Genomic DNA, 27,783 nt, shown 5'->3' on the forward strand with positions numbered 1-27,783 from the left:
CCCCAAGTGGCTTGCCCTCCTCTAGACGTGACCAAGTTCTTGGGGGCCCTGAGAAAAGGCAACAGGCCCACGATCGAAAAGACCAGAGAGAAGGAAGTTCCCTGGTGGTCCGCTGGATAGGACTTGGCGCTCTGACTGGGGTTCAGTCCCTGGCTGGGGAACGAAGATCCCAAAAGTTGTGCAGCCCAACTGAAAAAAATAAGACCAGAGGGTCATGTGTACACGGATGACCCACACGCCCCCAGCTCCTGCCCCGCGTGTCCAACCACCGCTTTGCCATCCCCACCTGAAGGTCCCCCTGCCACTCCAAAGCCGAGACGTCAGAAGGTAAAATCGTCACCTCACTGCCAGACTTCTTCCTTCTTATGTCCGACCCGGTTAGTGGTGCCCATCGCCCATCGCCCACACCAGGAACGCAGGACTCGTAGATTCTTCCACATCCCAGCAGTCACCAAGTCCTGTCCACACTCACCCAGAGGGCCCTCCGCCCTCTGCCCCCCCTTCTGCAGCCGCTCGGGCTTTGCGCTGGTCCTTCAGCTTGCGTTGCTGCTGCAAATCCCCAAGGTCCACTTCCCTTTCTGCAGCCAGAGTGCTTGTCCTAAAACTTGCTGGTGATTACGCTGCTCCCCTGCTACTACTTTCAGTGGCTCCCAGTTACCTTCACTGAAAGCCCATATTCCTTGATGATTTTCCCAGGAGTGGGACCATCCCATTGATTCAGCTTTATCCCCGGCCACTCTCCCCCAACAAACCTCTGTCCAGCCAGACCCAACCAACTGCACTTCCCTGGACATCCTTGGCCATTTCACATCTTTGGACTTTACATATGGTGTTGCCTTTGACTGGCATGCTCTCTCCTCCTGGCCATCTAGTGAACTCCTACTCATCCTACAAAGCCCCTTCAAGTGAGTCCTCTTCTGGGAAGCTTTTACAGCTGGGGAGTTCTTCACATTGTCTGTTAGAATCCCTGCCTGTTCCACCTGATTTTCCCCAGATCTCACTGTTTGTTGTCTATACTAAAGTTCTCTGGAAAGGTGAGCTCGGGAAGAACATTCTCTAGGTGTTTTCCATACCGAGGTCAATACTGACATTCTGTAGTTTCAATAAAAGGTCTGTCATCCTCCCAGGTTTTGCAGACATAGTCAAATTGCCTTCATTTTACCCTCCTTATTCTCTCCCTCCTTCTTCCCTCCTGACTGTTTTCTCTCTATTGCATCTTCTTAGAATGACGCCCTGTGCAGGGCACTGGTCTTAGAGTTGGATCCTAACTTCCTAAACCAGAGCTTCATGTGGTCCCCTCCTACTCTGCTGCTTCCTCTTCTTCCTCTGTCTCCTCCTCCTCCAGTGATGATGACAGTGACATTTTCCTTCTCATCCCCTTGGTCTGCAGACCCTTGTGCCTGGAAGTATGGACATCATCACGTTATTTGAGAACTTCTCTCAAGTCCCACATAACCACCCGGTTGCATCTCCCAGCCCTTGGTCCCTCCAGTTCCTTAGCATCTTCACCAGAGATAGGGTGGGGAAGGAAGAGCACAGAACTCAGTTTTACTCCTGTTACACTTCGGGCCAAAGGTAGGGAGGGGAGGACACTGATCCTATTGGACACCAGGAGGTGGGCAGATTTTCACTTCTCACTTGCCCATTTGACCTGGTCCCTCCCTCTCTCCCCCAACTGTTCCACACCATGAATCCACCTGGGCCGGCAGCAACACAGGTAGGGCTTCTTTTGAAGGAGGCTCAGACACAAAAATATAGTCTTAAAGTCAGGTAGGGGGTAATTAGTTACATTTCCAAAGAATTCTTACCTTTCTGAAGGCTCTGCAGCAGGGGGCCCTTAATTAGCCCGCTCCCCTGGAGTGTTGACAACAGAGCTAGCCAGCCAGGCCAAGCTCCACTCCTGTGCATACCTGGCCCCCAACCAGCTTATTTTCCTTCCTTTGCTATCTTTGTATCTTTTTTGATTTTAATTAAGTTCTTTATTATCATGCTTGCTCTTTGAGGTAGGGGAGGAGCCTGCCTTGATTTTCCTCATTTCACAGGTGTAGAAAACCAGGGTTACAACTGCACAGCCAGAGCACAGAGGAAACTAGGCCCAAGGGAAGCCAGAACTCTTGGTTCTGTCCAATAGGCCCAACCCTTTTCTTCCCTAACCAGAGACTCTGTTATATTTGGGGAGCTGATGAAACCAGCCAAAACCTCCTTTTCCTGGTTTTCGAGCAGCTAGGCATGACCTCGGGACCAAATTCTGTTCATGGGATGTAATGGGTTATGTTCAGTGGGATGTCCGGGCAGGAGGCTCAAGGGAAGCTGACTCAGCTGAAAGGCATGCTACCCTTTGATGCCTTTCCCACTCTTTCCTACCCTTCTGCCTGGAAAGTGATGGCTGGAGCTCCAGCAGCCATGTTAAGCCAAGTCAGAGTCTTGAAATGGAAGCTGTGTGCTAGGCTGGCAGAAGCAGAAAGACAGAGAGTGTCTAAGTTCAGATAACCACTGAGTTGCCTGATCCTAGCTAACAGGTTAAGTTTAATGACTCTCATCTTTAGGACTATACCACACCCACAGCCTGGAGAGAAACAGATGCGATAGAGTTGTCTGTATTTGTATCCAAGTTACGTTGCTGTTCACTGACTAAGTTGTGTCCGACACTTTGTGACCCCAAGGACTGCAGCACACCAGGCTTCCCTGTCCTTCACTGTCTCTGGGAGTTTGCTCAAACTCATGTCCATTGAATCGGTGATGCCATCAAAAACCATCTCATCCTCTGTTGCCCCCCTATCCTCCTGCCCTCAATCCTTCTTTCCCAGCATCAGGATCTTTTCCAATGAGTCAGCTCTTCGCATCAGGTGGCCAAAGTATTGGAGCTTCAGCATCAAGTCTTCCAATGAGCATTCAGGGTTGATTTCCTTTAGGATTGACTGGTTTGATCTGCTTGCTGTCCGAGGGACTCTCAAGCCTTCTCCAGCACCACAATTCGAAAACATCAATTCTTCGGCACTCAAGTTATAACTTTCCTCAAATTCTGTGTCTTTCACCCTCAATTTCACCTTCTCCTTGTGGGTCCAAGAACGTGAGCATCCCTTATAAAGGGAAGTCCAAGTTTCTTTTGCGACCACGTCACTCAGCTGGAAGCACTGAGCTACCAGCCGCCACACTGGGAAGTGCATCAGTGCCGCAAGGAAATAAAGACGATGGCCTTTTGTGATTGGCTCTCCTCTGAGGCCACGCCCACTCAGCCAAGCTCCACCCTCCACGCGCCCTTGGCTGCCACCACTTTTCCAGGCACCGCCTTCACTTAGATGGGTCCCCAGAGATGGGCCGCTTGGCTCTTACAGGGTCTGCTGACTCTTGGAATCATCTCAGGCTCTATCGTGCGTTTTCACCTGTGTAGATTTCGCTTCTTATTCTGGCTCTCTTGCCCGCATGACTCTGGGTACATCTCTTCCCCATTCCCGAACTTCTCTATTTGCTCACCATCAGAGAAATGAGTTGGATTGATCTCCAAGACCCCTCCCAGTTTCCAATCACCAAGATGGAATGAGGTCAGACGGGGAAAGCCGCCGACCCTAATAGTTTTCAGCTGAGACTCTGACCCGCCAAGCACAGGGCTCCCTATCAGTGCTGGCAGCTGCAGAGAGGCAGGTAGGCGGCAAGCTCTCCTTCTTTCTAAAGAGCCTTTCCTTGCTTCACTGCCAGGTGACCCCTCTCGTGGGAGCCCGAGTAGAGAGGAGGGGGCGGTGGGCCAGCTGGCTCCACTCCCCACCTCCTGTTACAGAAGGCAGCAGGGCAGGAAAGCCACGGAACAGTTGGTTTCAATCCTGAAGATGTCTTCCTGAACTTTTTCGCTGGCAAACGGTGTTAACAGCCCCGTGAGGGGCCCGGAAAGAGGGACTTGGAGGCTTCACGTCCATTAGAAAAAGCCACATGAGCGGAGATGGTCGCCGTGACTGGGGCTCTGAATAGCCCTCGGTGTGACTGCCAGCTTCCTGATTTCCTGGCCTTCCTGGATGGACTTCTCAACCGGCTTCAGCATCGATGTTTGTGGGCTTGCCTTGCCCTATGGGACCTGCTGATGCAGCTTGTGGTTTTTGATCTATTTGTTCTTTTCAAGTGATTCCGGCGTTCCTACTCTTGTCTTGCCACCTCTTTGCTCCAGCCTGCGGTTAGTCCTGCCTCTCAGGGGTGGGGGGATTAGACCCCGCCCACTCCCAGAGCAGTGAAATGCAGGCCGGGACACCATCCTTGTGTCTCCATTACGGACCATTAACACAAGCAGTGGACCACGTCCCTGGGTTGCAGAGTTGCTGTCCAGTGGCCTAAATGTCTGATCTTAGTTCAAAGATCCAGGGGAGAGTATGTGCTCCAGGGCCCCAGTTCCAGCCCCACCCCCAGGTCACAACCTTGCCCCATCTTCCGAGGATATCTCTTGCTGCTCCTTTCCTATTGATGGATATTTTCCTTCTTGGATCTTTCTAGAGGAAACTCAGATGTCCCCCCTTGGAAATGCTTTCTGTCACGTCTCAGAGCTCCGCAAAATGGAGGAGTTTTTTTTTTTTTTAAATAAACAGTCATGCAGGGACTTCCCTGGCAGTCCGGTGGTTAAGAATCCACCTTCCACTGCAGAGGACGCGGGTTCCCTCCCTGGTCAGGGAACTGAGATCTCACATGCCACAGGGCAACTAAGCTCGAGAGCTGTAACTAGAGGAAGCCCGTGGACTGCAGCCAAGAGCCAGTGCAGCCAGAGATAAATAAACGTAAAACAATAAAAATCATGCAGCAGTAGAACCCCAGAGGTAATCTGGTTCGATTCCCTCCTTTTACAAATGTGAAAGGCTCAGTGAGGGGGTGAGCTGGGCCCAGAGTTGCCTGCTCCCAGAGCTGAACACATGTTTTCCCAGCTCCTGGGCCACCCCACCCTGTTTGTCTTGTGATGGGCTCCAGGCAGCTCAAGGCCTGGCTGGAGGGAGCAGGAAGGGCGGGCAGCCCTGCTGCTCCTCCTCGAAACTTCCAGGGCTCTAATCAGATCGTGCTGCTCACACTTAGTCCCTCAGTCATGTCTGACTCTTTGCGACCCCATGGACCGTAGCCCGCCAGGCTCCTCTGTCAATGGGATTTTCCCAGCAATGATACTGGAGGGGGGTAACCATGCCCTCCTCCAGGGGATCTTCCAGATCCAGGTATAAAACCCACGTCTCCTGCGTCTCCTGCATTGCAGACTGATTCTTTACCACTGAGCCACTAGGGAATCATTTCAAACCAGTAGTTCTGCCACGGCTATAAGGATCCTCTGAGCTTCCATCTAGGAAATTTCTATCTATGCTTGACCTTTAAGGATTCATCCAGCTAAGAAATTCTTCCATGGAGATCTTAGGCTCAGCTTCAGTACTTGCGAACTAAGGACCTGGACTTTGTGAGTGTATCATGTGATTCGAGGCCACGCCGAGCAGTGTGAGAGCTGGAGAGTTTCTGAGTGAAACCACCGCGTGGTTGGATGGGATCATTGCAGAGTCTAGAGAAGGAGGGGCAGGGGGGGACTTTGGGCTGGGAATTGGGGGTGGGGTCAGGACCATCCGCCTGCAGAGGCTGCTCTTCTAGGCTGCTCCCGAGGGTCCTCACCCCTCAGTCCTAGGGCACAAAGACTCAATCAGAAGCAGAAGAGTGGGTTTTATACAAGACTGTGCCCAGCTTTGAGAATGGAGAGTACTATTTCTGCACCAAACAGAACAATTCATGGGTCAAGGGGAAACTGGGAAGATGGGAGATGGAGGGTCCTTCTGTGCCATCATCCACGTGGGCATCTAATGCTGTTGCTCATGGGCTTGATTGCCATCTTGGACATGGGTGCTGGGTGTGATGCTCACAGTTTTCCAAAGACACATGCAAAGACTCAGGAGATTCCCCAATCACCTTCAAGCCGAGACACAAAAACACCACCCCGTAGCGGCTCACTCAGGCTCACCGTCGGATCCAGCTTTATGCTCAGCTAAAAGAGAGAGGAGAGTAATTAGTCTTTCTTGAGTTCTTTCAACACAGTGACAAAAAAAAAATAATAATTCTCGAAAATAAATCTCTAGGACTGGAGAGGCGACAGAACAAACTACATTGTTTGTCCCTCTTCAATGCACTACAACTAATAATAACAGCAAAGAATACAACTGACTTAGAAATTCTTTGTGCTCTTTCATACCACTGCAAAATAAGCCTGGGAAAATGATGGGGTGGTTGCGGGCACCCACGTGTGCAGGAGTGTGCCTGCACACCTATTGTGTATGCTCGAGAGCCCTGCGGTGTTTTTGGCAGTAGCAGAGACAATACATAAGCCCACTTGAAATCAGCTCGATGGAAATTGCAGGAGTGGAGTGTGATAACTCAGTGCTTGGGTGTCTAGACCAGATCTGTTGTCTTTTCACAGCAGAAATGTGATCCAGAGTGGAGCCATCACTTGAAATTTTTTCCCCATTTGCAAGTCCCTAGACTCAGGTTGGAGTAGACACCTGTCAGTAACTCACCCGTGAATCTGGAGTTCAAGGGATACCTGTCTGGGAGCCTGAGCCTGCTGAAGCTGGAGATGAGGGGGTTGGGCTATGGAAGCAGTTGTTTCTCAGAGTTGTGTGATAGACTCAGGGATGGGTGGTGGCAGAGCTGGGGCAAGATCGATGACCAGAGAAGAGGTCCAAGAGAGCTGAGTGTTCAAGAGAGAAGAAAACTCAGAGATACAGAAAGATCAGAGAGGTAGGGATGGGAACAGCAATGCAGAATGTTTGAAAAACCGAAGAAGATTATGACTCAGGATGCGTTTAAGGGTGGCTGCAGGGCATTGGGGAGTGAAGAACAGAGTGGGACTTGGGTGGAGGGAGGTCAGCTTACCAAGACGTGAGGCCAGGGGGCTCGTCCCTGAAGCTTTTCTCTCTGGGCTGAGTGGAGGCAGCTGGAGAGAGCACAGACCCCGGCATGGAAGGACAGGGACCCCCCCCTCCGGAACCATGGGGCAAGCTCTCCATTCGCAGATGATAATGAGGCGTGTTTGCTGTGATGGTGGGGATGGTGGTAGGTGGTGGAGATAGAAAACTCAGTAGGCATCCACAGGACACACACAGTAGGCGCTCAATTAGTGCCCATAGAAATTTATGAAAATGAGGCAGTAGACACAATAGTACCAGCTTTGCACCACTAGCTGTAGCTTAATGGCAGCTATTCCAGAGAGTTACAACCGTGATAAAATCAGCCAGGGCTGCCAGATGGCCTGGAAGAGTCAGTGCTCTCAGGTTTGGGGCTCGTGCGGGGAGGCGGACATGCACCCAACCAGAGGTGACCTCAGTGGCCAAGGCTCTGAGCCGCCAGAAAGGAAGTAGGGAAGGAAGAAGTAGCCTCTTAAAAGGCATCCTTTAAGGCTGCAAAAAGTGGTGGACTAACTTCCCCAGAAAATACCTCTCCCCACGAATACAAAATAAAGGCTAATTCTGATAAATAATGACCTCATGCTCTCTGGCGGATGGGTCACTCCTTGCCCTGCCGTGTAATGGTCTTGGACCAAGAAAGTGGCCCGGAGGATTTCTGTGCAACCTTGACGTGCCTTGCAGGTGGAGCTGACATTTACTGATCTCTTAATATGCTCCAGTCATTACTATAGGCTGACTGTGTCCCTCCAGAATTGCTACGTTGAAGCTCTAGGCCCAAACTGATGGCATTTGGAGATATTTACATTTAGATGGGGCTTCACCTGACCTGCCTCTTGAGAAATCTGTATGCAGGTCAGAAAGCAACAGTTAGAACTGGACATGGAACAACAGACTGGTTCCAAATAGGAAAAGGAGTACGTCAAGGTTGTATATTGTCACCCTGCTTATTTAACTTATATGCAGAGTACATCATGAGGAACACTGGGCTGGAAGAAGCACAAGCTGGAATCAAGATTGCCGGGAGAAATATCAATAAGCTCAGATATGCAGATGACACCACCCTTATGGCAGAAAGTGAAGAGGAACTCAAAGGCCTCTTGATGAAAGTCAAAGAGGAGAGTGAAAAGGTTGGCTTGAAGCTCAACATTCAGAAAACGAAGGTCATGGCATCTGGTCCCATCACTTCATAGGAAATAGATGGGGAAACAGTGGAAACAGTGTCAGAGTTTATTTTTTGGGGCTCCAAAATCACTGCAGATGCTGATTGCAGCCATGAAATTAAAAGACGCTTACTCCTTGGAAGGAAAGTTATGACCAACCTAGACAGCATATTAAAAAGCAGAGACATTACTTTGCCAACCAAGGTCTGTCTAGTCAAGGCTATGGTTTTTCCCGTGGTCATATATGGATGTGAGAGTTGGACTGTGAAGAAAGCTGATCGCTGAAGAATTGATGCTTTTGAACTGTGGTGCTGGAGAAGACTCTTGAGAGTCCCTTGGACTGCAAGGAGATCGGACCAGTCCATTCTAAAGGAGATCAGTCCTGGGTGTTCATTGAAAGGACTGATGCTAAAGCTGAAACTCCAATACTTTGGCCACCTCATGCGACGAGTTGACTCACTGGAAAAGAATCTGATGCTGGGAGGGATTAGGGGTGGGAGGAGACGGGGATGACAGAGAATGAGATGGCTGGATGGCATCACCGACTCGATGGACATGAGTTTGAGTGACCTCCGGGAGTTGGTGATGGACAGGGAGGGCTGGTGTGCTGTGATTCATGGGGTCGCAAAGAGTTGGAAACGACTGAGCGACTGAACTGAACTGAACTCCCTGATGGCACAGTGGTAAAGAGTCCTCCTGCCAATGCAGAAGACACAGGTTTGATTCTTGAGTTGGGATGATCCCCTGGAGAAGGACATGGCAACCCACTCCAGTATTCTTGCCTGGAGAATCCCATGGGCAGAGGAGCCTGGAAGGCTACAGTCCATGGGGTGGCAGAGAGTCGGACACGACTGAAGAGACTTAGCATGCGCTCATGAGTGGACAAGAGCCACTTTACCAGTGAGGCGATTCGGGCACAGAGAGGCCGCAAGTTAACAGGTAGAGCCAGGAACTAGACGCAGGCAGATTGGCCCCATGCTCCTAGCTCCTTCACTGTCACACCCTCTTTAAATTGGAACATGTCCACGGGGGCCCCATTCTACAGATGGAAGGGCTGGTGGGACCTTCAGTCTGTGATGCTACAATAGCCTCTGTGTCTGGTTCTGGAATGTGTCAGGCAGCAGTGTGTGGTCTAGGGAGACACTTTCACAGAGGTTTGGATCCCAGCTCCGGTTCTTTTATTTTTTTATTTACTTTTCTGGCCGTGTCGGGTCCTCATTGCAGGGAGGGCTTTCTCTACTTGAAGCAAGCGGGGGCGACTCTCTGGTTGCAGTGCTCAGGCTTCTCAATGCAGTGGCTCCTCTTAGGGCAGAGCACGGGCTCAAGGGCCTGTAGGCTCAGGGGTTCCAGCTCACAGTCTCCAGAGCACCGGCTCAGTATTTGTGGGGCACGGGTTTATTTGCCTTGCAGCTTGTGAAACCTTCCTGGATCAGGGACTGGACCCACATCCCCTGCATTGGCAGGCAAATTGTTAACCCCTGGAACCACCAGGAAAGTCCCTACTCTGCGTCTTAAGACCCGTGCAAGCTTGGTGTCTTCATCTGGATAATCTCTGTGGAACGGATTAGAGAAGATGTAGCCATAGTATAGTTTAGATGTAGTGTTAACATGTAGTGGGTCTTCTGTGAAAAGCCCCCACTCAGTCAATCCTGGCTCCTGTCCTCAGCAAGGTCATCTGATAGAACTAATCAATTCTTGCAGCCTTGTCCTCTGCTGTCTCCCTAGATCCAGCACTCAAGTATACTTTCAATGAATGAATGGATCAGGGTGATAACTTTCTGTGGATGCACACAGCCTGATTTGCCTGAGTGGGCAGCTAGGTAGCCCATCATGATTCAGGCCTGCCTCTTGGCACTCACTGGCAAGCAGTGGATTTTTAGTTCTAAACACTGAACAGCAGTCTCTTTCATGGGGGAAGAAGACTCATCATTAGAGAGAAATCCCCCCAGGAGTCTTGTGGCAAGAATACTTTGTAGAGACAGCCCCACACAGATAGCAACTTGACTCTTGCGAAGACAGAGGGAGGGCTCTCCGGCCGTCTGTGCTCTGTTCCTTCCTGTGATGACACTGTTCTTGAGTGCTGAGTAATTGGAGCCTCGGGGCCACCTTGTGTGTCACGGATGAGCGCGGTTCTGACGCTTTAGGCAAGCTGCTGGTATAAGAAACAGAATGTTGCAATCAGCTAGCACAAACCAAGAAGTCAATAACTGCTTGACATCCTGGGAAGGAGATGCTCACGGTGGACCCAACGCTGCAGGACTTTTCCCAAAAGACACTAAAGCGACTCCGTGTGATTGCCTTTTACGGAAGATATATTTGAAAGCAATGAAAAGCCCCAGGAAAGCTGGAAGCTTTTGTCCGGCTTTGGGAGCCATGCAGCCAGGTTTGCAAGAATTCCATCTTAGGAAGGATGGAAAGCAGCAGCCTTGATGCTCTAGACTAAGAAGATGACAGTGGAAAACTATGACGTCATAGTTTTCCTCTCTCATCTGGATACTAGATCATTCAGAGAGACTTATTCATCAGATGGTTCCCCTAAATTGGAGAACTTCATTGAAATGTTCAGGAATCACACAAAGCAGAATTTCTCTGAGGTCATAGGATACAAGCATGTGCTCAGTTGCTCCGTCATGTCCGACTCTTTGTGGCTCCGTAGATTGTAGCTGGCCAGGCTCCGCTGTCCAAGGGGTTTCCCAGGCAAGAACATTGGGGTTGGTTGCCACTTTCTGCTCCAGGGGATCTTCCCAACCCAGGGATCAAAATCTTGTCTCTAGAAGGAGCATTGGCAGGTGGATTCTTTACCACTGCACCACCTGGGAAGCCCTAGGAAACTGAAGTAGCCCTCAGAAATTCTAAATTGAAGATGCCATTCTCAGGGTCTTTCTACATGATTTACAAACATTTAGAGAACCATTATCCATGATAAGCTATGGATAAGTTTCGGAAAGCTCTCACTGCTGGTAGGACCTTACCTTCAACTGGATTTCATGTGGCTGGTTGTAGAGACTCTGGGGATGCTATAAATAGAGATAAAGGAAGGGGATGGGAAATAGAATTCTTGAGAGGCTCTGTCATCTGTATTACAGGAGGCACTTTTCATGCGTTATCATAACAACCCTACAAGGATGATATTATTATTCCAACTTTACCAGATGATGTGGAGAAGGAAATGGAAATCCACTCCAGTATTCTTGCCTGGAAAATTCCGTGGACAGGGGAGCCTGGAGGGCTACAGTCCATGGGGTCACAAAGAGTCAGACACGACTGAGTGGCTGAGCATGCACCCACAGGTGAAAGAAAGGTGTGGCTTAGGGAGGTTAAAAAGAACTTCCCAAGGCCACCCAGCTAAAAGATGGTGGGACCGGAATCCATATTCATGCTTTCCCACTAGGTTATGTGATTTCTCTACAGCCACATGTGTGTCTACTGACAAATTATCGCTGTGCTATTAGATTTCTGTATGAATGTCACCTACTGGTATGTGTAGGTGGTTGAAGGAGAATTCTTTTTTAGTGGATGATGATAGTGATGGATGTTCAAGCTCTATCAGTTCCCCCCTCCCCCCCGAGAGGAAAAAAATAAATTATGGTTTTCCAAAGGATTGAAAGAGAGTTAGGTCTAGATGGGATTGTGCCGGTTTCTTCTTAGATGGTCTGCATTCCTTGGAGAATGTTAGTAACTATAACCCGGGAGTACTTATCACTTCGGATCCTGGTGGTTAACATAAGTCTAGCCTTTGAGTTTCCTCCCTGGGACAGAGAACAAATGGAAGGTTTCCCCCCTAAAGCCATATGCCCCAAGGTCAAATCTTCAACAGTGCAAATGGAATGAACGTGACACTGGGGGAAAATGAATGGTGGGAGCTCTGGCTTCTGGGAACCGTGTCATAACTTGGTAAAGTAACCCTTCCACATACAAAACCTAGAGGAGACATAAGAAGAAGAGCAATTAAAAAATAGAGATTGGGGAGGCCTCTCCCCTTGAAAGATTAACTGTGTGGGTGACTTGTGTAAGTTTGAGACTTTGAGAAGGGGGGCCTGTGGCTGGTGTATTAAACTAAGAATATGCAGATGATGGCCAAAAGAGGAGGCACAGGCCACCCACACAGGGTTGGTGGGGAGCTTCTTCAGGGTCTGAGCTCCCACTTTGCAGAAGTGAAAACCCCAGGGTCATTTTGATTGAAGGTATGGTTCTACTGTACCCATGCAAAGGAAGGAAAGTCACAGCATTTACTGCTTAAGGATCCCAGAATGAGGGGCGGGGACGCAGTGAGCTGGGGGAAGGGCAGTTCTGTCTCAGGGCAAGAGTAAGCAGGAGACAGAGCAGGGTAGCAAGCATCTATTACTTATAAGATGGTCGGGGCAGAGGTCACTAACTTTTTTCAGGCTCAACTCTTTGGTGGTTATTTTAAAAGGTCCCCCAGCAAAAGCAAAGCAGGAACTTGAGGCAGAAATCCTAAGCTCAGGTCCTTATCTAAATGTCCAGACTCTGGGTGTGAGCAGGGTTGTCATACTATAAAATGCCTAGGCAGCAGCTAAAAATAGCTGTTTTCTCATCATAGATTTTTTTACCCAGAACTCCTAAATGTGTGCATACATTGAAGTGGCAGAAAGTCATAGCTATGCTGGCTCAATGTGTTGGAGAACAGAGTTCAGGGCTGGAAGAAAGTCAGAAAGTTTGGGGGGGTGGGAAATTCTTGAAGGAAGGGTGCTGTAGAGAAAGTGAGCCCCCAAATTTACATATAAGATCCACCTAAATTCTAGGCACGTCTAAGGTGTATATAATCAGAGGGGACTCTGTGCCCCAGGGGGCAAGAAGCAGCAGCTGGAAGCTGAAGGAACTGAGAAGAAATTTCAATTGCTGCTGTTCAAAGACAAGATAACCTTTGGAGTTTGAGTCCAGTCAGCTTAATTACCTGCTAGAATAAATTGACAAAGAAAAAAATGGGCTCCAGTGCCTCTACAATGTATCATTAAAACTTACCAGTATCCAATCAAAAATCATTCGGTTCAGTTCAGTTCAGTCACTCAGTCATATCCAACTCTTTGCAACCCCATGAATCACAGCACGCCAGGCCTCCCTGTCCATCACCAACTCCCAGAGTTCACTCAAACTCACATCCATCGAGTCGGTGATGCCATCCAGCCATCTCATTCTCTGTTGTCCCCTTCTCCTCCTGCCCCCAATCCCTCCCAGCATCAGATTCTTTTCCAGTGAGTCAACTCGTCACATGAGGTGGCCAAAGTATTGGAGTTTCAGCTTTAGCATCAGTCCTTCCAATGAACACCCATTAGACAGGTGAAGAAAAAGGAAAATATTACTTATATTTAAGGGGGAAAAAAAGCCATCAATAGAAACTGACCCCATGGTGATCCAGGTGTTGCAAGTACAAAGGAATTTAAAGCACCTATTATGAATTTATTCTAAGACTTGAAAATATTTCCATTGGAAAGATAGGAAATCTCGGTAAAGAAATATAAACTATAAAAAGAGCCAAGTGGAAATTTGAGAGCAACTCTGTCCAATAGAGCTTTTTGTAGTGATGAAAATATTCTGTACCTGCACTGTCCAACACTGAAACCACCAGTCAACTTGGCTATTGAGCATAAGAAATGTGCCTACTGTGAAGAAGGAATTGAATTTTAATTTTATTTAGTTTTAATTAATTTTATTTAGTTTTAATTTTAATAGACATATACTGACTACTGTACTGGGCTCTGCAGTTCTACCTCCAAAATATACATAACTGAAATGAAAGAATTCCTTGAATCATTTAGTAGTTGATCAGAGGTGGAAGAAGAGCCAGTGGATTTGAAGACAAATCAACAGAAATTATTCAATGAGAAGAATAAAGAGGGAAAAAATGGTAGAAAAATGAGCAGAAACCTCATAAACCTATGGGATGATATCAAGCTAAAAATACTGGTAATTAGAGTACCAGAAGGAGAGGAGACAGAAAGTTAGGCAGAAACGTATTTGAAGAATTATTAACTAAAATCTCCCCAAATTTTGTGAAAGGCATTAATTTGCAAATCCGATAAGGTCACAAGCTCCGAGCAGGATACATATAAAGAGAAGTCTGCTGAGGTGCGTTATAATCAAACAATTGAAATCTGAAAATAAAGGGAAAAGCTTGAAAGCACTCAGGGAAAAACAGCACATTCTATTAAGAAATACTTTGATGGCTGACTTCTCATCAGAGCAAACAGAAGCCAGAAGACAGTAAAACAGTAACTTTAAAATTCAGAAAAACTCCAACGCATAGAATTCTATACCCAGTTAAGTTAGCCCTCAAAAGTAAAGATTAAGACATTCGAAAACAAAAACTGAGAGAATTTCCAACAGACTTGTACTACAAGAAATGTTAAAGGTTAATTCTTTAGGCTGAAGTTAAATGACTTCAGATGATAAGCCAGCAGAAAGGAATAAAGGGATAAACCAACACAAGTCTATAGTCTTGTGTATGTGTATAACCTTTTGTGCGCGTGTGCTCAGTCGCGAGTCTTGCCTGACTCTCTTCGACCCCATGGACTGTAGCCCACCAGGCACCACCTGGAAAATGGTGTGGCCTTTTATATTTTATCTATTTCTTTAAAATACAGAGACAAAAATGTATATGACTATTTAAAGCAAAACTTATTAAACTAGATTGTCTGGACTTTCTGATGGCCCCATGGATAAGACTCTGAGCTCCCAATGAAGGGGGCCCAGGCTCAATCCCTGCTCAGGGAACTAGATTCCACATGTCAAAACTAAGACCCAATGCAGCCAAATAAATAAATATTTTAAAACATACATTGTGAGTATTTTTAAACATGGACGTAATATATGTGGCAAAAGTTGCACAAAGATAGAGGAGCAATGAGACTATATAGTTTTAAATTTCTATAGTTTCTGTGAAGTGCTAAAACATTAACTCTGAGTAGACTGGTGAGTTAATAGGTGAATATTATAGAAAGTGAAAAGTGAAAGCGAAAGTCACTCAGTCGTGTCTGACTCTTTGCGACCCCAAGGACTATACAGTCCATGGAATTCTCCAGGCCAGAATACTGAAGTGGGTAGCCTTTCCCTTCTCCAGGGTATCTTCCCAACCCAGGGATTGAACCCAGTTCTCCCACATTGTGGGCAGATTCTTTACCAGCTAAGCCATAAGGGAAGCCCAAATATTATAGATGACAGCTCTAAAAAGCCAAAGTTGGAATCAAAATGGAATATTAAAACATATTAGCACAAAGGAAGGCATGAAAGGAGGATCAGAGGAAGAAAACAAATGAGAACATAGAAGGCAAATAGCAAGATGGCAGATTAAATTCAATTATATCAATAACTTTATTACAAAATAAATGGACTAAACACTTCTTACAGTCCATCCTAAAGGAAATCAAGCCTGAATATTCATTGGAAGGACTGATGCTGAAGCTGAAGCTCCAATACTTTGGCCACCTGATGCCAAGAGCTGACTCAGTGGAAAAGACCCAGATTCTGAGAAAGACTGAAAGTGGGAGGAGAAGGGGACAACAGAGGATGAGATGGCTGGATGGCGTCACTGACTCAAAGGACATGAATATGTGCAAACTCCAGGAGACGATGAAGGGCAGGGAAGCCTGGTGTGCTGCAGTTCACGGGATCACAAGGAGTAGAACAAAACTAACAATTGCAAACACCCGTTCTAAGAAGCAGAGATGCTCAAACTGGGTAAACATAATAAGACCCACTATACACTTATAAGACATGGATTTTAAATACAAAGACATAAACAGGATAAAAGTAAACAGATGAAAAATGACACACCATGCAAATGCTAAATTATAAGAAAGCTGAAGTGTGGAAGTTCCCTGGTGGTCCAGTGGTTGGGACTCCATGCTTCCACTATAGAGGGTGTTGGGTGGATCCCTGGTTGGGGAACTAAGATCCCAGATGCCATGCAGTGCGGCCCCCCAAAAAAGCTGGGATAGTTATATTAATATTTGACAAATTAGACTTTAAGACAAAGCGCTATCACTAGAGATGAGAGACATTTCATAACGTTAAGAGAGCCCAAATACGAAGAAGACAGAACAATTTAAAATGTGTGTGACTCTAGTAACAGGGCTCCAAAGTCACACTCCAAAAGCTGACAGAACTGAAAGGAGGACTAGAGAAATCTAGTCTCAGTTAGAGACTTGAGCGCCCTTGCCTTTGTAGAACGGTTAATGAAAAATACATCAGTAAGAAAATAAAGTACTTGAAAGATGTTATCAATTTTCTCAACCTAATGATATTTACCGAGCTATACATGGAACAACTGTAGAATACACATTCTTTCCAAACGTCCATAAAACAGTTGAAAGACATATGGTAGCCCACAGGACAACTCTCCATAATTTTAAAAGATTGGAATCTTACAGAATATGTGATCTGACACAGTGGAATTAAATTAGAAATCAAGAACAATGAATAAGAGTCTGCAGATCTGAAAATTAAACAACATTTCTCAATAATCCATGAATCTCACACATACACACACACACAAGTAAATTAGAAAACATTTCAAGGTAAAAGATAATAAAACTTTACTATATCAAAATGTGTGAAATGCAGCTAAATCGATGCTTATAGAAAAATGTATAGCTTTAAGGAATTATATAGTATAAAGGAAGAAAATCTAAAATAAATATTCTAAATTTATACATTAAAAAGTTAGAAAACAACAAGCAAATTAAACCCAAAGTAAGCATGAGGGAGGCAATCAAAGGAGCAGAACTCATAGAAGTAGAAAATGAACAAAAAAATACAGTCAAAAGTTGGTTATTTGAAATAACCAGCCAAATAATTTTATAAATAAAATTGTATACCTCTAGAAAGACTGATCAAGGAAAAAGAGGGGAAAATATAAATTGCTATGTTAGGAACACAAAAAGGGCCATCACTATAGACTCTTCGACATGTAAGGGATAATAAGAATTATTATAAGCAACTTTGTTCTAAAATATTTGACAAATTAGATGAAATGGATTAATTTCTTGAAAAACATGACTTAATGAAAACTGTCATCAGGTGAAATAGGACATTTGAATTTCAAAGAAATTAAATTTGTTATCAGGAAACTTCACACAAAGGAACTCCAGGCTCAGATGGTTTCACTGGCTAATTCTATCAAATACCAAGGCTAATTTTACTTACACTATTTTCCTTATGAAGAGAGGACTTTGATAAATTTATTGTTTATAATAGAGGGAGAAAGAAAATGTTCCAGCTCATTTCATGAGGCCAATATAACGCTGATATGAAGTTTGACAAAGCTAATACAAGAAAAAATATAGACCAATATTCCTCACGAACAGAGATGTAAAAATCTGTAACAAAATATTAGCCAGTTGAATCTTGCAACAAATAAAAAGACTAATACATCATCACCAAGTAGAATCTATTCCAGGAATGTAAGATTGGTTTAACATTCAAAAATTAATTAATGTAGCCAAAGGCACATGAAAAGACGCTCCACATCGCTAATCATTAGGGAAATGCAAATCAAAGCCACTATGAGTTTTCACCTCATACCTATCAGAATGGCTCATCAAAAAGAACCCAAAAGGGCTTCCCTGGTGGCTCAGCTGGTTAAAGGAACACAAAGAATGTTGGTGAGGATGTGGAGATGAGGGAACCCTCCTACACGGTTGGTGCAGCCACTATGGAAAACAGAATGGAGATTCCTCAAAAAACCAAAACAGAACTACCGTATGACCCGGCGATTCCACTCCTAGGTATATGACCAGAAAACACAAATTCAAAAAGATACGTACACCCCAATGGTCATAGCGGCATTATTTATAATAGCCAAGATACGGAGGCAACCTAAGTGTCCATCAACAGATGAGTGGATAAGGTAAGCACACACACACACACAATTGTATTCTACTCAGCCATAAAAAAGAATGAAATTTTGCATTTGCAACAATACCGATGACCCTGGAGGTTATTATGCTATGTGAAATAAGTCAGACAAAGGCAAACACTGTATGCTATCACTGACATGTGGAACCTAAAAAAATACTATTAAGTGCATTTAACATGGTTTCCCAGGTGGCTCAGTGGTAAAGAATTCACCTGCCAGTGCAGAAGTCTCTTCCCTGGGTCAGGAAGATCCCCTGGGGGAGGAAACGGCAACCTCCTCCTCCAGTATTCTTGGCTGGAACATTCCATGGACAGAGGAGCCTGGCAGGCTATAGTCCAAAGGATTGCAAAGAATCGGACAAGAGAGACTAAACATGCATGCAATATGCCTTTAGGCTACAAGGTCAATATAATAAAGTCAACTGTATTTTTTTTTAATAGAATAGTAGAAACAATTAGAAAAGTAAGTTTTAAAATTCCATTTATAATATCCTTAAAAATATAAAGCATTTAGGAATTTTATTAGTCAGCTTGGGCTCCCATAACAAAATACCGCAGGCTAGGCAGTTTAAACAACAGACATTCCTTTTCTCATAGTCCTGGAGGCTGGAGGTCGCAGACCAGGGTGCCAGTGAGGGTGGGTTCCGGGAAAAGCTCTTTTTCTGACCTGCAGATGCCACTTTCTCCATGTATACTTACGTGGCGTCTCCTTGGCACACGCATGCCACCGGGGCAGGGCAAAGAACCGATTCCTCCTCTTGTTAGGCCACCAGTTCTATCAGAGTAGGACTCTACTCTTTGGCTTCACTTAACCTTGAAGTTGTTATTTAGTCGCTAAGTCATGTTCTACTCTTTGGCGACCCCATGGATTGTAACCCACCACACTCCTCTGTCCATGGGATTTCCCAGGCAAGACTCCTGCAGTGGGTTGCCTTTTCCTTCTCCAGGGGTCTTCCCAACCCAGGTATCAAATCAACATTTCCTGCACTGGCAAAGTGGGTTCTTTACCACTGAGCCACCAGGGAAGCCCTCATTTAACCTTAGTTTCCTCCTAAAAGCTCTCTTTCCAACAATAATCACATTGAAAGTTAGGGCTTCACTATATAAAGTTCGCAGTGGTGGTGGTGTTGGGAGGGGCACGTGATTCAGTCCACAGCAGGACTAAATTTACCAAAACATCTGCAAGGCCTCTACATATAAACGTACAGCATACTGTCGGGATAAATGACAGCTTCCGTAATAATAACATAATTTCTGCCATGTGTGTTTGTAATTTCTATGGCAATAATGATTTCTGTAGTCAATGAAAGGGGAGATATACCATGCTCGAGGGTTAGATGAGTCACTTGAATTCAGATGTAAATTCTCCCTAAATTAGAGTTTCCATACAATCTCAATCAAAATTCTTCTAGACTTTTTTACAAAGAGAAATTGCTAATATGCTTCTAAGATTCATGTAAAAAAACAAAGGACCTAAAATATCCAGTAAATCTTGAAATAAGAACAAAGCCGCTGAAAAACATGCACTTCCTAAAACTCACTATAAAGTCATCAAAACAGTGTTGTGTTGCCATAATAACAGACGAAGGTCAACGAAACAGAATAGTGAGACCAGCAATAGATTGACACTTCCACAAGCAATTGATTTTTGACAAGGGCACCAAAATATTTCGAGGAAGGAAGGAAAATCTTTTGAACAAATGCTTTTGGAACAACTTGATATCCACACGGGGAAGAAAAGAATCTCAATCCCTACCTCACGCAGCAATTAGCAGGAGAGTAGTGACGGAACTAAATGTAAAAACTAACATTAGATCGCTTTTAGAGGAAAAGTGAGGGTATCTTTGCAACCTAGGGTAGGTGAAGAATTTTCAGACAGGACACAGAGAATAATCACCATGGAAGAAAAAGAATGATGGACTTCCCTGGTGGCACAGTGGATAAGAATGTGCCTACCAACGTAGGGTACATGGGTTCAGTCCCTGGTCTGGGCAGATTCCACACGCCTTGGAGCAGCTAGGCCCACGCACCACCATCACTGCAGTGAAGAGCAGGCCCCGCTTGCCACAAGCAGAGAAAGCCTATGCAAACCAATAAAGACCCAGAGCAGCCAAAAATGAATAAAATTTCTTTAAAAAAAAGAAAACCTGAGAAATTAGCCTTTCTCAAAATTAAAAATGCCGCCTCATCAAATGATACCCTTAAAATTAAATGCAGTCCACCAACCAGGAGAAAGCGTCCATGAAACATATACCTGATTAAGGACTCAGATTTAAGCTCTGTCATAAACATCTACTACTCAGAAATGAAAAGACGAGCTCGCAACACAAAATGGTCAAAAGATTTTAAGAGACCCTTTACAAAGGAAGCCAACAAGCAGACGTAAAAGTGTTGAGCATTTTATTAGTCGTCAGGTAAAGGTAAATTAAAACTTCAGTGAGATACACAACACACCTGCTCAAATCCCGTTAGACAGGCTAACACAGAAAGACTGTCAACATCAAATACTGACGAGTATGTAGGTCAACCAAATGTCTCATGCATGGTTTGTGGGGTTGTAAAATGTTATCAAAAAGCTACTTTAGAGAAACTTTCAACTTTTTAGCAAGTTAATTGGTATACCTATCCTTTGCCCCCATAAGTTTCATCTCAGAGAAATGAAAACATATGTTCATAAAAAATTTTCACGTAATTGTTCACTGCAGTTCCATTAATAACTGCAAAAACTGGGAAGGATACCACAGGAGGATGGATGCACAGGAGCGAAATATCCACACAACTGAAAACTACAAAGAAATAAAAGGAATGATCTGGTCATACTTGTAATGACATAACAGAATCACACCAAAGTCATGCAGATAAAAAGAATTCAGACACCAAAGGTCATACTTCCATGAATTTCTAGAATAGGTGAAACCGATCTACGGTGAAAAAATCAGGATGATGGTTGCATGATGGGAGTTGGGGGTATTAACTGGGAAGAGGCATTACAGATCATTCTAGTAAGATGGACATGTTTTATTGGGTTGGCCAAAAAGTTTGTTCGATTTTTTTGGACCATGGTACAGAAAAACTTGAACAAACTTTTTGGCCAACCCAATATATTATAATAGGAAGGTGGGTTTGATGGAGTTCAGGACCTGCTAACCCAATATCGTACCTTGGCATATTGAATATTTTAAGGTGGAAGGGAGACATTCTTATCCCCAGAGACTGGGAATCTGGGTCCAAGAAATCTGTACAAACAAACCTCTTTAAAATAACCCTTATCTCCTTAGTTGCTTCTTCAACAATTACTACCCTAACCCCAAACCCTTTGTCTTGTCAATGCTCCATATAGTCCTTTGTCTAAAAAGTATAAAATCTTCCTGCTCTGCTTACTTCCTTGGGTCTTGACTTCCTTGTGAAGGCTCCCACGTACATGTGAAAATTCAATAAAATCTATACACGTTTCTCTTGTCAATTCATCTTTATCAGCATCATTTTCAGACCCAGCCAAAGACCCTAAGAAGATCGAAAATAACTTTTCTTCTTCTACAGGTTCAGTTCAGTTCAGTTCAGTTCAGTTCAGTCGCTCAGTCGTGTCAGACTCTTTGCGACCCCATGAATCACAGCACGCCAGGCCTCCCTGTCCATCACCGACTCCTGGAGCTCACTCAAACTCATGTCCATCAAGTCGGTGATGCCATCCAGCCATCTCATTCTCTGCCGTCCCCATCTCCTCCCGCCCCCAATCCCTCCCAGCATCAGAGTCTTTTCCAGTGAGTCAACTCTTCCCATGAGGTGGCCAAAGTATTGGAGTTTCAGCTTTAGCATCAGTCCTTCCGATGAACACCCAGGATTGATCTCCTTTAGAATGGACTGGTTGAATCTCCTTGCAGTCCAAGGGACTCTCAGTTTTACGAACATATTCTTTTGTCAAAATGTAAAGCAAAGTCCTGTGCATTTCAATGCATTATAAATTTTTTCTAAAAAACTAAACAAAATAAGAGGAGAGGTATTGAGTGGAAAGAGAAATAGATGAAATAAGGAAAACGAGATGTTGGTAACCGTTGAAGGTGCGTGATGGGCACACAGCGGGGTTTACTGCACTAGTCTATTTGTATATACTTGTCATTTCTTGTAATAAAAAGTGAAAGCGAAAAAAAAGGTATGCTGGCCTCATACAATTTGGCTCAAGGTCTTGCAGGAAATGATCAGAGAAGTGTCTTCCCTGAATGAAGACACGGTGCCGCCAGCGCTGGTATTCGCCTTGCCCTCTTGGCTGTCTGCTCCTGCAAGAACTGTAATATCCAGAGGCATCTTGCCAAGAACTGTCTGAAAATGGCACGCCCCTGAGCTTTGCTGTCATGCAAAGAGTCAAGATTCGCCAGTGCTAGGGATGTGAGAGCCTCTGACAGTTTCCAGGCTCTTCTTGACAGCTTTGAAGAGATACTTCCTCAAGGTGACCTGGCTTTAGCCAAGCTGTATGTTTCCATCCTTGACCCCGAAGCAGCCAGGGCGGGAGCTGGCTGCTAGGTCTTGGCTGCAATGCTAAGACATGGGGCATTTTCTTTGCTCTGTAGTCCCTGCTCTCAAGAGCTCAGATGTGAGCCAATCTGGTTAGCAGCGGTTTCTTCCTTTTCTGAGACATGAGGTTATACTTTTTTTTCTCAGTCAGGATCTTTTCTCCTACCATGGGTTGCAGATGTCAATTTCGGTTCTCCGAGAGTCACTGTCGGGAGGTTGTCTCACTCCCTCCCCGTAACAGAGGGACTCCCACACAAACCGTCTCAGGAGTCCCACGACTCCTGCAAAGGGATAGAGACAGTGCAGCTCAGCAAAGGGAATCAAACCTTTCCCAGCTACAGATTTCATTTGTGAAATTCAAATCTATGCAGAGTGACTGAGGATGAGGTTGCAATAAACCCCTTCAGGAGGGAGATGAGGACAGTAAGTCAATTAAACACAGACAGACTTGGAGTACTGATGAGACCTGTTCCTTATAGAAGCCCACAAAATTGATCAAATACCAAGTCTTCAGGGATGCTGGGAGCCAGATGTGAGGGGTTATCTTCTTCTTCCTTTCCAACCTGCCCCTCCCCACCACCAAATCCCACCATCAACTGGACTCAGTACACTGCGCTTTCTTGTCTCTGCCTTAATTTGCATCAAGATGAAATCAAGACATTTCAACATATGCATTTCCCTTATGGAAGGTGCTCAATTTTTTGTTAACTTGAAACATAGGGGGGGAGAAAAGCAACCACTTTAAAATATTTGTATAAATTAAGAACAGAAAATTCACATCTCCAGTAACATCCAGGTCCCCATCCCAGTAAATAACCACTGAAAACTATTTAGTACATTGACTTTCTGAGGCTCTCCACCCCCCTACTTGCACACTGTTTGGATCATCGTGGGGCAAATAAAGGGAAAAAAGTTGGTGTACAGTAAACCCTTCTGTAAGGCTCCCCCAAGCCTCATAGCAGATATTTTTTTAAACTTTGTATTTTGTATTGGAGTATAGCTGATTAACGGGGCTTCCCAGGTGGCTCAAAGGATAAAGAATCCAGAGGTCCAGGAGACACGGGTTTGATCCCTAGGTTGGGAAGATCCCCTGAAGGAGGGCATGGCAACCCACTCCAGTATTCTTGCCTGGAGACTCCCACCAACAGAGGAACCTGGAGGCCTCAGTCCATAGGGTTGCAGAGAGTCGGACACAACTGAAGCGACTGAGCACGCATGCACGTAGCTGATCACCAATGTGGGGACAGTTTCAGGTGGACAGCACAGGGGCTCAGCCACACATATGCACGGGTGCATTCTCCCCCAGGCTCCTCTTCCATCGACCTGCCACATAACACGGAGCAGAGTTCCCTGTGCTGTACGGGAGGTCCTTGTTGCTTGTCCATTTTAAATAGAGCAGACATAATTTCCTAACTATTCCTTTCCCCTTACCTTCCCGTCCCGGCAACCACAAGTTCGTTCTCTAAGTCCCCACAGCAGTTATTTTAATCACAGGGTGCAGTAGCCTGGGTGGAGGGTAACTGTAATCAGTGGTTTACCTATAGCTCCCAAGACGGTGAGTTTATCCTCCCTGCAGCGAGAAGAGGATTCATACCCACAGCATCAGAGCGGGAAGCAGGAGGAGGCTGGCTGGGGTGAGCAGCCGCCAAGCAGACAGTTCTTTATTGTGGCAAACTGCTCCTTTAATTTCTGCGACAGAGCGATACAGACTCCCCAGCCATGGACCTTTTCTTGGGCCGTTCTAGAAGGCAAATTTGCTTGTTGGGAAATATCGCCAGAAGGCTTCATCACAAACTCCACGCAGACGGTGACCCTGAAAAATACCAGGTAAAAACTAACAAGCTGGTCTGGCTCGCACACAAACCGGAGGAAACCGGACAGGTGTGGATGTGCGGCTGCCCAAACACACAGCCCCGAGGAACAGAGCAGCCACCTGGACTGGGTTGGGAGGATAGAGTCAGGGGCAATCTGCTAGATATTCATCTCTCTGGATGAGCCGCTGGGGCCCCCAGAGAACCTTGCTCCATTGCTACATACATCTCGAACTCCTGGCTAGAGGCTTGACAGAGTTCAGGGAATTCTGAGCTTCGCAGTTGGATGGAACTTTGGAAGTTCTCTAGGAAAGAGGCCTGGGAAGGTCAGAGGACTTGTCTGAGGTTACAGAGCCAGCCAGTGGCTGAACTGTCCTTGAACCCAGGTCTCTTGTCCCCCAGCCCAACGTCTGTGCTGAACCCAGTAGTCTTCAGAAGCTCGAGAGGAAGAGGACAGAGGAGCTGGGCGAGGCCAGGCAGCTGTGCATTCTAGGAATGCCGCCTTTGGAGATGAAATCTGACTTCCAGCAGAACTCCGGGGAACCTTCTCGTTGCAGGGGAACAGTCCCTAGGCATTTTAACCCTCTGCTCCCAGAGGCAGCCAGCCATGTGTCAGACAGTCTCTGCAGGCCAAGACCTGTAGGGGGCACTGTTGGTTCTGTGGATGCTTTGGTGGGCAGAGGCGAGGAGCTGTAAAGGCCCTGGCCAGTGCAGCCAGGCAACTGAGTGGCCTTTCGGAGGGACTCGGCTTCTAACTGCAAAGAGCAGCTTCTTCTTAGCCTTCATCTTTGCCATCATCAAGGTGGCTTAATCACTAAGTGGGGTCCGACTCTTGCGATTCCATGGACTGTAGCCCGCCAGGCTCCTCTGTCCATGGGATTTCTCAGGCCAGAATACTGGAGTGGGTTGCCATTTCCTTCTCCAGGGGATCTTCCTGACCCAGGGATAGAACCCATGTGTCCTGCATTGGAGGCAGATTCTTTACCCCTGAGTCACCAATTGTTATTAAGCATCTGCTACGTGCAGGACACGATGCCAAGCATTTTACATGGTTCCCATTGTTTAGTCCTCATGGTGGCCTGTGAGGTCAGTGCTGACATCACTCCATTTTACAGATCAGAAAACAGAAAATGAGGAGGCTGCACCCTCCAGGACCCCTCCCAGGACACTGGAACACTCTGTACTGCTTTGCTGATTTGGTTTAATTTAGCTGATCTGGTTTAATTTAGTACAAGGAAACAGGGCTGAGCCTGTGTCCCCATTAAGGGCAAATCCAGGTGACTAAAGCATCCTAGTACACTGCATTGATAGACAAGCCTAGAGACCTCTGGCAATTTCTAGGGGTTTCTAGATTGTTCTGGAAAATGCATTTTTCTCCTTCCCTTTGCTTCTGGAAACAAGAGTATGAGGAGCCAGGGTGTGGCAGCCAAGGCTGTCATGTGGAAACTGATTCCAAATCTGCCCCAACTGAGGGCCATCCCTGGGCTCCCTGTTCCCCTTCTTCTGGAAACATGGAGTGGGGCTCTTTGAGCACTTCTCTGCCCTATAAGTGTGGTTCCTAGAAAGACAATCAAACATTTCTCTAGGGATTGAAAAGAAACCACACTTGGCCACTTTCCCATAAAGGAGAAATCATAGCTAAAGGAGACTCCCCATCCCCTGGGTGCTCCAAGAAGCATCTGCAGTGGAGCCGCCCTCGCCAGGACCCCTGCAACACCTTCTAAGGCGGGGAGACTCAGCCCTGCGGCAGCTTCAAGGAAGACACAATGGAATCAGCCCAGTCCTTGCTCTGGAGGAGCCATGGGCTAACGGGGCGGTGGTGGTGTACGTGAGTATTCGCACATATTCCTTCACCCATGGGAGTGAAATGGCTAAAACCATATAGGAATAATGCTCAAGCTGAGTTCATTACCTACCATAAAAGTGCTCAATAAAGGAGGAGATCTGAGCGGAGTGGAAATATTCCAGAAAGTGTCTTAGAAGTGAGTTTAAAGCCAGACTTTAAAGGTCACTTCCATCCATCCAACCACCCACTCATTCTGACTGATGCCTTCACCATACCCAGACCTGTGCTAAACAAGTCCCAGGGGAAAGTGACACTATTTGATTCATTTGTTTATTTATTCATCCACAAGCAGGGGTCAAGGGTTTGCTTGTGCCGGGCATTAGAGGGAGCCTGAAGGATGCAGGGAGATCTTCCCAGGTAGGGGATTTTGTCAAAGTCTCCGGGATGGGAGGTATGTGGAATACAGACAGATATTCTTTCTCTACTCTCCTCGTTTCTTGTTTAGAGAAACAGTGGTTTTAACAAGGGAAACTTTGAAGTTCTGGGCTGCAAAACAGTAGCTGCTGAGCATTCCTGGGTGACTCATTTAATAAGTACTTATGGAGAATCCCAGGGACGGGGGAGCCTGGTGGGCTGCCGTCTATGGGGTCGCACAGAGTCAGACACGACTGAAGCGACTTAGCAGCAGCAGCAGCAGCATGAAGAACCTATTGTGCGTTTTGCACTGTGTCAGGTGAGCTGGAAAGTGAGGGGGGAGGAGAGAGACAGCATGTGTCCTCCTTGCCCTCTGGGCCCCTCCAGCTTGTTGATGCCCCTGCTGACCTGTGCCACGTGACCACCTCCGCGACAGCAGCGCCAGAACCAGAGTGTGTGTGTGGGGGTGGGTGTGAGTGTTTGTGTGACTGGGTATGTGTATTTCCGTGTGTGTGTGTGTGTGACTGGGTGTGTCTGTTAGCGTGTCTCAGTGTGTCTGAGTGTGTGAATGAGTGTGTGTCTGTGTGTTGGTGTGAGTGTCTGTGTCCATGTGTACATGGTATGTGCGAGTATCTAAGTGTGTGAATGAGTGTGTGTCTGCATGTGCCTGTGTGAGAATGTTTGTGTGAATGAGTACGTATGAGTGTGTATTTGTGTGTGAGTGTGTGTTAGTGTGTCTCCATGGTACTGTGTGTAAACGTGGATGTGAATGAGTGTGTGTGTGTCTGTTCATGCGCAGACGGTATGTGTGAGTGGGTGTGTGTCCACCCGTGCGTGCCCGGAGGTGGGAGCACACTGTCGGGAAGGAAAGCGTGAAAGTGGGCTTCCCCCGAGGATGAAGGCTGGCCGGGCAGCAGGCGGCCGCGCGGAGCAGACAGGCTGGAAGCGGCGCGGGGCGCGGGGCGCCCGCAGGACGGGCGGGAGGCGGCGGCGCGGGAAGAGAAGGGGACCCCCGACGGCACCGCCGGAGCTTTCTGGCCGGCCGGCTGGGGGCCAGGAGGCCGGCGGCGCAGTCCTCGGTGGAAGCGGGTGAGGCGGGCCTGGTCCAGGAGGCCGCCGGGCCGGCTCCACGCGGAGGTCGCCGGGCTTGCGTCCACCGAGGGCAGAGCAGCGGGACCGAGAAGGGGCAGAGGCCCGCTCAGGCCACCGTCGGGGGCCCCGAGGCTGTTCCCTGGGCCGGGGGCTTGCGGGCCGCGAGCAGGCCGGCCCGGGCTGCTGACCGCTGGGTCGGGGCGCGTCTGGAAGGGACCCGGAGGCTGGCTCTGTCTGAG

This window comes from Moschus berezovskii, chromosome 20, assembly GCF_049115385.1.
Source record: "Moschus berezovskii isolate FMDL1 chromosome 20, NW_MosBer_1.0, whole genome shotgun sequence".
Classification (NCBI taxonomy): domain Eukaryota; kingdom Metazoa; phylum Chordata; class Mammalia; order Artiodactyla; family Moschidae; genus Moschus; species Moschus berezovskii.